The sequence below is a fragment of the Cottoperca gobio genome, chromosome 19, assembly GCF_900634415.1.
Source record: "Cottoperca gobio chromosome 19, fCotGob3.1, whole genome shotgun sequence".
Lineage (NCBI taxonomy): Eukaryota > Metazoa > Chordata > Actinopteri > Perciformes > Bovichtidae > Cottoperca > Cottoperca gobio.
Genome location: NC_041373.1, coordinates 522644 through 532500, shown reverse-complemented (window position 1 = coordinate 532500; position 9857 = coordinate 522644). Strand labels below are relative to the sequence as shown.

The 9857-nt window shown below is 41.3% G+C and overlaps 1 protein-coding gene across 2 annotated transcripts in view; it reads right to left on the bottom strand.

Annotated features, from left to right (window-relative positions):
* Positions 1-9857, bottom strand: part of jmjd1cb (jumonji domain containing 1Cb) — a 102971-nt gene that overhangs the window by 61534 nt on the left and 31580 nt on the right. The gene's annotated exons all lie outside the window — the stretch shown is intronic.

The following is a 9857-nucleotide window of genomic DNA, read 5'->3' as shown; positions in this document are numbered from 1 at the left end:
AGAAGAGAGTTGGACGACAAGGAGGACTAGGACGTTATTTGTACAAAATGTACAGAAGTCTGCACATTAACAGACACTGTACACATAAACACACAGTAGAAACACATAGCGTGGGTAGTGTTGACACACACACAATCCCATTCTGAGTGCATATAAACTAAAATAGGTTTGGGATGTATGAGCCAAGCACAAGCAGCTTTGATTATAGTTGATCATATTAAATGCAGTTTGATCACAGTGTCAACAATAATGGTTAATAATGGTAGTGTGTGTGTGTGTGTGTGTGTGTGTGTGTGTGTGTGTGTGTGTGTGTGTGTGTGTGTGTGTGTGTGTGTGTGTGTGTATTAGCCATCTTCCTTTCTACATCTGCACATTTCCTCTGTCTGATCCCTGTTCCCTCATTCCTGCTTCTATATAACCCTAACCCCTCCCCCACTCTTCCCTCCATAGGCAGGGAGATGAAGAGGGATCAACGAGTGCATCTCTCCTCAGTCAGCCTCCCACCCTCCTCCTCTCCCATAATGCACTACTGCAGTCAACTGAGTGATCACTCCCTGCCAGCATGCACCAAGGCAGCTACTTCAGTCTGTCCTCCTTTGTTTAGTATTACTGCAGTGTATGTGTATTACCATCTATCTGTATATGATTACCTCCATCTATCCTTCATGGATACCCATCTCACTCTACACCTCCATCTACACTGATCTCTGTCCATTTCAGTTGTATCAACAGCAGTCATTCCAGGACACTGCTCCCTCGCTGCTCATCTGATCTAATCTCTCACTCTCACATGCTCGACCATCCTCGATCCAGCCTTTCATCTCTTATTCATTGCAGACAACAAAGGTTAACCTCTATTTGTCACTGTCTCGATCTTTCACTTCAGCTGAGTGTCATCAACATTTATCATTATTCATTTTTAATTAACAGCTTATTCTTTCAGCGTGATGTCATTTAGGGACACAAGTAGCAATTATTTTCATTATTGATTCATCATCTGTATTTGTTGACCTTTTTTTATTAAAAATGTATTTGTTAATTATTTGTTAAGTCCATAGATGACATCATAACCTCCCATAGCCCAATGTGACGTTTTCAGGTTGGGATTTGGACTGTTGGTCATACAAAACAAGCAAAGATATTAAATTCAATGATATAAAATAAAGAAAAGCTCAAAATAGATTAATCAACTAATTTTTTCAACACCAATGTCATTACAATTATGACATCAGACACATGAACCAATAAAATATGTGAACTGCCTGTAATTATTTTTGATTATTATTTTAAAATAGATATTTTTAACAGATTTTCACATCCCAAAACTAAAACAAAAATAGAGAGATTCTTAAAAAGGAACAGATCCGTTAGATCCTACATTTTAATAATAATGTCCTAAAATAAATATAATGCAAAAGTGATTTTGTTTTGTGCTTCAACAAGACACTGCTTGCCACACTTGAGTAAACAAGGTCTTGTTTTGTGATCACCAGCGAGTCGAGCCCAGAAAAGGCTTGAAAAAGGAATAAAATGGGGAGAAATGTGCCATTATAGGGCTGAGCTGAGTTGGCCTGTGCTGAAAATAAGAACATGAACAACAAACATAGAACTAACACAGCAGCCACTCTCGTCTATCTCTGCTGAGGCCTCTCTGTCAGGCACAAGAGGAGAGATGATGACAGGGAGGGTGCGTGTGTATGTATGTGTGTGTGTGTGTGTGTGTGTGTGTGTGTGTGTGTGTGTGTGTGTGTGTGTGTGTGTGTGTGTGTCTATGTACTGGAGTAGCAGCAGCTGTATGACAAGTCTTGACCCTTGAAAGCCATCAATGCACAAACCTCAGCCTGAGTTATGTGCTGTGAATCTCTGATAGGTGAACACCACCAGAACACACATGCACAGCAAGGTTTAAATAGTGTGTGTGCAGCCATGTCTGTGTTTCTGCTGACTGCTCTAGCGTTTGTACGGATTGTCATTTATTCCTCTGCATATAGATTATGACCGTACAGTACACATGCATGATTAGGGATGCAGTGAGAAGTGAAGACCTGAACTATAGACTCTGTCCCCCTGTCAATCCAGTGTGAGATCCATCTGCACGCACTGATTACTATCAGCAATCATATTAATAACCTTGACACGTCCAGAGCAAGGATGAAACTGTAGTCTGTACACACACACACACACACACACACACACACACCAAGTATTCAGTCGGGAAAAACATACACATGATAGGAATGGGAAAACTCTGTTGCTATAGTAACGGAAGGCAGCAGTGAGTATTGGACACACATACACACACGGCTCTGAATCAGTAGGCTTCTATCAGCCACAGTGAGGAGCAGAAATAAGAGACAGAGAGAACAAAGGAGAGCAGGTGCCATACTTGAAACACTGCACAGCATATGATATTATCAATAGCAGCTCTCACTATCGCTGCAGGCTGTGTGTCACTCCTTTTTCATGGCCTGCTCATAGCAACCAATTTAGGACACTGACCTAAACACAAAAATTAAGCTGACCATTAGGGCTGCACAATTAATCGAGTATTAATCGCAATCACGATTTTGGCTTCCAATAATTAAATGAACATAATAGCCTGCAATATTGATGTTTAAAATGTGTGCTCCGCTCATAGAAAACTCTGCTGAATATCAGATCAAGCCTTTTCTACAACAGCCAGCCACAAGCCGGCGATCCAGATGTTTTGGCTTCACTTTTGGGGAGCCGTCAAGCCGCTCCGCACACACCCTGCAGCAGCAACCTGTGAAAAACTTTCCTGAATGTTGCAGCTTCAGTCCTGAGCAGAAGAGCAATATATTATATATTATAATATTACTTGTTTTACCTGTGTTTGCCCAGAGGATTTAATTTACTGCAGGAAGAAAAATATTGTAATGTCAGTTTTTTCCAATAAACTGTGCAGCCCTAATCTGAAGTTAAAATTAGAAGTAATGTAGCACAACATAAAAGTGAAAGCAGTGCACTGTTTATTTAAATGTTAGTTGCAAAATATATGTATCAATATTGTATGAATATTTATCAAAATAATTGTGATTATTATTTTGGGCATAATCATGCAGCCTTACTGACCATAGACAAACCCTCCACACTGTGCAGATGGAAGATGGAAGGTGTCAGTGTGTGTGTGTGTGTGTGTATGTGTGTGAAACCACTTATTGTCACCACATATATAGTTTGATTGACATCAGCGAGTCAGTGCAAGTCCAGTAAGGCTGAAACGAGTCCTTGAGTAACTCAATTACTAAGAAAACTTGCATCAAAGCTTTGTTTAGTTCAACACATTCTCACAATTTCAACCAATTAAAGTTATAGTACCTTTATAGGAGTAGAACATAACACATGTAACGTTTTTTAAAGGGTTACAGGTTAGGGTTAAATCATGTTTTTCTTTTCTTTTTGACAGTTCATCGTATGCAATAAAAAAGAAAGTAGAAAAGAAATAGAGAAAGAAAGAAATTCTTATCAGATTACTTGATTAATCAATGGAATAATCAGTAGAATACTCAATTACTAAAATAATGGATAAGTCCAGCCTTAAGCCTGAAATGGAGTTGAGACGCTGCTGACAGCCTCTTTTGGGTTTGTACAATTAACGGCCTTGAGTGTTGAGCGAAGAACAGCTGATACGAGGCCAGAGACCGAGTGGAATGAGTAGACATTAGTCAAGAAGTGAAGATGCTGCACACAGTCCATTTGTATGTGATGCGTGTGTGTCATTGATGTGTGTATATATTCAAATGTCTCGATGACTGTTTTTGCATGTACACATACATTATATGGCTGTATACATGGGTATATGTGAATGTGTGTTTAGCGGTGCAGTGCTGTATAATCTGCCCATCACTAACGGCTGCAGAGCAGCTTTGTGGATGGCTGCACTGGAGGCCGCTGGCAGCCAATGAGCACAAGGCATGAAAGCAAACGACCAATGCAGATAGAGCAGCGAAATCTGCCTTTTAAATGGAGGGCCAGAGAAAGCTGAAAAAACGCATACTGATACAGAATATATAGAACACAGAGGGGACGAGACCAGATGCTGAACTGCGACTATTTCCATGATGGAAATAATGGAAGACAACATTAATGTGAAGACAAAACAAAGACAAGTCATTGTGTGTACTACTACTATGCATGTTTGCAGCCCACCTCTCTTACTTCCACTCTGCAGCAATGTAATTGTCGTGTTTAAGCCAAACAAACAAACTATTTTTGATGATTTAATAATGTTTCCAAGCAGCTTCATGACCCTCCTCCTTTTCCCTGTTTGTCTTCCTGTCTGTCAGTCTGTCTGTCCCTCAGCCCCAGTGTTGCACTGCTATAAATCACACACACACACACACACACACACACACACACACACACACACACACACACACACACACACACACACACACACACACACACACACACACACACACACACACACACACACACACACACACACACACACACACACACACACACACACACACACACACACACACACACACACAGAGTAAGCTCTATCCTGCTCTCCTAAAGCTCTAATCTGATTTATTGAGCTTGACTGCACAGAAAACATGTAGACTAGCCAGGCTAAAAAGAGTCCTATATCCCTTTTACCCCCCAACCCTTCCACCTCGCACACATAGAACAAGAAGTGCACGCTCACAAAGACAGCTAGTCAAGGTATTTAAACCCAAGCCTTGCCCGCAATATTTTCTGCAAAAAAACACAGCGAAGAAATGTTAGGAACATAAGTCATGATATCTCGCCCGCTGCTGCTTTGGCTGTTGGCTTTTTAGTTCTGTCTGTTGTGAGTACCCCGACCTTATGGAAGTGCAAAACTAAATGACTGAGCGCCCTTTAGCTGGCACATCCTGTAGGTAATGGCTGAAAGGCAGCCCCAAAGCCCACATACAGTATGTAATATACAGCCTGCAGCAAACACTCACGTATGTGTTTCTTCACCTTGGAATAAGACAGGATATTGGGGCAAGTAAGCAATTATCAAAATGTATTCATTTCAAACTAACAAAAAATGTGAATGACATCATACTTTATATGCCAGAGGATTTTTATCTTCAAACTGCGTGTACTGGAACCGCAAAGTGAACAGTCAACGGTTTATCAGCTGGTTTATATGAATCAAAGAGTCGTAATGGATAGGGCACTTTAACACTGCAAGAGTACCCGAGTGGCATGTGAGATCTACTCACATACAACGAGCACAGAGCTTTTATTTAGAACCAAGGGAGGGAGAGAAAATGACACAAAAGCAGAGAAGACGGCAGCTGAGCCTGAAAAAAAGAAATCACTCTTGTGCTCATGTGAATTTGTGAAGAGCACAGACCTGCAGGTACTGAGCAGAGGCAAACCATGAGAGAGAAGCAGAGGGGATAATAAGGAGGATGAAGACAACCAATTATGTAGCGAAAGAGAAATAAAGCAGAAGATAGAATGATTGAGGGATGAAAATGTCTAATAAAAAAAAATAAAAGGGGGTGAAAATAGAAGTACCGGTAAGTAAGATTTGATTAAAAATACAATCAGAATGAAAACCAAGGGACTTTAAGGAGGAACGTGGCGTGTTTGGGTTGTAAACGGACACCAGAGGACAAGAAAATACAAGACAAAAGGAAATCAAATAAACTGTGAAACTGCTGATAATTTGAAGAGGACCATTTGATCATTATATTAAACATATAAAGAAAGAGAGAAAGAAATGCTGAATCTGATTATTGTGCAATGACTGAATCAGACTTATTTGAATAAAACTAGAGACAGAAATGGATTGAATGGCTTGGGGGAGGAAACATACAGAGAGGCAAGGAATAGAGGAGAGGAAAATTAAAATGATGTAGAGGAAAGCATCACCAGTGACAGCACAAAGGAGAAGAAAAGATGAAGAGGAGGATGAAATGGAACTAAAGGCAAGAATAGAAGGAAAGGGAAGAGATGTGAAGAATGTGATATCAAGAACAAAGAGGAAATGAATATGAGAGCATCATTTGTACCCGGTGATGAAAAAGAAAATGTCAAATACAACTAAGGGCAAAAAGGATCCGGGCAGTTTAAATTGCAGTGTACATCCGTGTCTGTCCAGACTCATATTATAATATATGTAGTGAACACTTTGAAGGAATTTAATAAAAGACATTAGATGTATTTTGTTGGCAAAATGGAATATTATCACTATCCTGACATATTCCACATATAATTCCAGTGAATATTCTGGTGGACTAAAAGAGGAAGAGGAGCCCCCTGTCCTGGTGAAGTGACGAGGGTGGACTCATACAGGTACGTTGGGTCCAAATCAATAAATAAAAAAACTGGACAGAGCAGACTGTTCTTCTGCTTGTTCTGCTTCTCTTCTGGCAGAGAGAAGAATGAAGATTATTAACCCATTTAAGAAATAAAACAAAAAAGTAAAGCAAAGAAGTCAAACATTCTAAAATGTGGATGCTTCACACACATCATCAACCCAGCAGCACAGAAAATCTATATAATAAGCAGTTTCCAGGTGGCCACACAAGATTATGAACAATTCAGTATCTAAATGTGAAATATGGTCTCCCTTTCTGTTTCTGCGTTTTGGCGTTAAACAATGGCCAGAAAATTGTTTTTGCAGAACATTATGATGCAACAGTAAAGTTGACCTTTAATATTTTGTATATGCAATGTCATCACTTCATCTTTTTATTCTATTAGATATTTGTGTGACATTGTGCCATAATTAGTTAGTAAATTCTTGAGTTATGGCCAAAAACGTGTTTTGTAAGTTCACAGTGATCTTGATCTTTGATCTTTGACCATCAAAATCTAATCAGTTCATCGTTAAGTCCAAGGGGATGTTTGTGCTGAATTTGAAGAAATTCCCTCAAGGTGTTCCTGAGATATCGCATTTACGAGAATGGGACCGACGGACGAACCAAAAACATTATAGGTCCGGCCACGACTGTCGCCGGCATGGTGGCTTAAATAAGGAGGATGGATGTGATAACCACAAACAGAGGAGAGTCAGGCTGCCTGGAAACTGAGTGACTAGCCTACCACAACGGCAACCAGGTTGACAACGCCGTAACCAAGGCTCCCTTTTCCTGACAACGGAGCAAATGATGCTGCTGCTTTCTACTGCTACAGAATATCAATCAGGGGAAGAGAGAGAGGGAGGGAGGGAGAGAGACACAGACTTTGATAAAGAGATGGTCCCCAAGAGGTACATAAATATATGAAGCAGCTTCCAAGTCGCTGGGTTGCTGGCTGGCTTCCCCTCGCAATTATCAACAAGCAAGAAACATTCAGATAGAGAGAGAAAGAGAGAGACATCTCATCATGCATAAAAATACAAAACACCGACTCAGAGAGATACTGCAGATAAATAAGGACAAAGGGAGATGGAGGCAGAGAGAAAGAAGGTTGATGAAGGGATACTAGGATATCGTGAGTTATTAGACTCAAGATGAATGGACCGAGCTGTGGATGTTCCAGTGCAACTGCTCCTACATCCAGCCCAAGACATCAGCCGCCTCATGTTACATTTTTCAGCTTTTCTACCCCTAGTTGGCTCTGCACACACGCACACACGCACACACACACGCACGTGCATTGAACAGAAATTTCAAAAAGTCTTTACATATAAACTGACTTGTGAACTGTCTACATGGTCGTAAACTTGAAACCTATATTTCAACTGCATTCAGTTCTTACACTTCAACAGACACATCAACTCCTTCCAGTCACATTTACACTTCAAGTGAAACTTGAAAGCCTTTCAGTGCTTCAACTTCAATTAACACGTTAACTCTGTTAAATTGCTCCCATACAATGTTTTACATCCAAAGAACAGGCATTTTAAGACTTTTTGACTTGTTCACAGTGTGCGCAGTTTGCACCTTAAAAGCACACTTGAAATGGTTCTTAAACAAAATAGCCTTTCCTGGTTCATAATTCTTATATCTCATGTTCTGTATCAGTCAGTTGTGTATTAGAATACCCAAACTCTCGACTTCTCTCTAATACATTTCCACATAATCAGGATTTCTTTACACTACAATTGCCATTACATAAAATAGAAATGGAAAAACTCTAATCATATTTCCATACAGTATTTTAGGTCCAAGGAATAATTTTTGACTTCTCCTACATGTTTATTCAAATGCCATTTAGTTTCCACTCTCATATTATCACCATTCACCTCTTCTTAATAATGATGGAAAACACAGAGACTCAAAAAATCTACTTCACAATCAAATGTCAAAATCCACAGGTAATACTTTATATCCAATAAATACACAGTTGAAGTCAGGGAAATGTTTCTCATGTTTATGTTAAATCACCAAACTAATACAATTCCCTCAAAGCAGTTAAACAAGACTCCACAAAGAATCAGCTTAACACGGTCTAACCAGGTTAAAGGTTCTCTATGTTCTGTCCAACACAACAGAGACAGAACATAGAGAGGAGAGAAGACTGGCTCTGTTGTGGAGCTTCACTGGGGTGCAAGTAATGTGAAGGAGAGAGATAGAATAAGAGAGCAGATGAGCTGAAGTAATACCCAATGACAGCATGAAGAGACGTCCCCTCTTCTACAAGGTCACCTCTCTCTCTCTCTCTCTCTCTCTCTCTCTCTCTCTCTCTCTCTCTCTCTCTCTCTCTCTCTCTCTCTTTATCTGTCTCTCTCTGTGTCTCTCTGTGTCTCTGTGTGTCCCTCTCTCTGTCTATCTGCCTCTCTCTCTCTCTCTCTCTCTCTCTCTCTCTCTCTCTGTGTCTCTCTGTGTCTCTGTGTGTCCCTCTCTCTGTCTATCTGCCTCTCTCTCTCCTCTCTCTCTCTCTCTCTCTCTCTCTCTCTGTGTCTCTCTGTGTCTCTGTGTGTCCCTCTCTCTGTCTATCTGCCTCTCTCTCTCTCTCTCCTCTCTCTCTCTCTCTGTGTCTCTCTGTGTCTCTGTGTGTCCTCTCTCTCTCTGTCTATCTCCCTGCCTCTGCTCTCTCTCTCTCTCTCTCTCTCCTCTCTCTCTCTCTCTCTCTCTCTGTGTCTCTCTGTGTCTCTGTGTGTCCCTCTCTCTGTCTATATGCCTCTCTCTCTCTCTCTCTCTCTCTCTCTCTCTGTGTCTCTCTGTGTCTCTGTGTGTCCCTCTCTCTGTCTATCTGCCTCTCTCTCTCTCTCTCTTCCTCTCTCTCTCTCTCGTCTCTGTGTCTCTCTGTGTCTCTGTGTGTCCCTCTCTCTGTCTATCTGCCCTCTCTCTCTCTCTCCTCTCTCTCTCTCTCTCTCTCGTCTGTGTCTCTCTGTGTCTCTGTGTGTCCCTCTCTCTGTCTATCTGCCTCTCTCTCCTCTTCTCTCTCTCTCTCTCTCTCTCTCTCTCTCTCTCTCTGGTGTCTCTCTGTGTCTCTGTGTGTCCCTCTCTCTGTCTATCTGCCTCTCTCTCTCTCTCTCTCTCTCTCTCTCTCTCTCTCTCTGTGTCTCTCTGTGTCTCTGTGTGTCCCTCTCTCTGTCTATCTGCCTCTCTCTCTCTCTCTCTCTCTCTCTCTCTCTCTCTCTCTTTATCTGTGTCTCTCTGTCTCTCTATGTGTTTCTGTGTGTCCCTCTCTCTGTCTATCTGCCTCTGTCTCTCTCTCTCTCTGTCTCTCTCTCTCTCTCTCTCTTTATCTGTGTCTCTCTTTCTCTCTATGTGTCTCTGTGTGTCCCTCTCTCTGTCTATCTGCCTCTCTCTCTCTCTCTCTCTCTCTCTCTCTCTGTGTCTCTGTGTGTCCCTCTCTCTGTCTATCTGCCTCTGTCTCTCTCTCTCTCTCTCTCTCTCTCTCTCTCTCTCTCTCTCTCTCTGTCTGTGTCTCTCTGTGTCTCTCTCTCCCTCTCT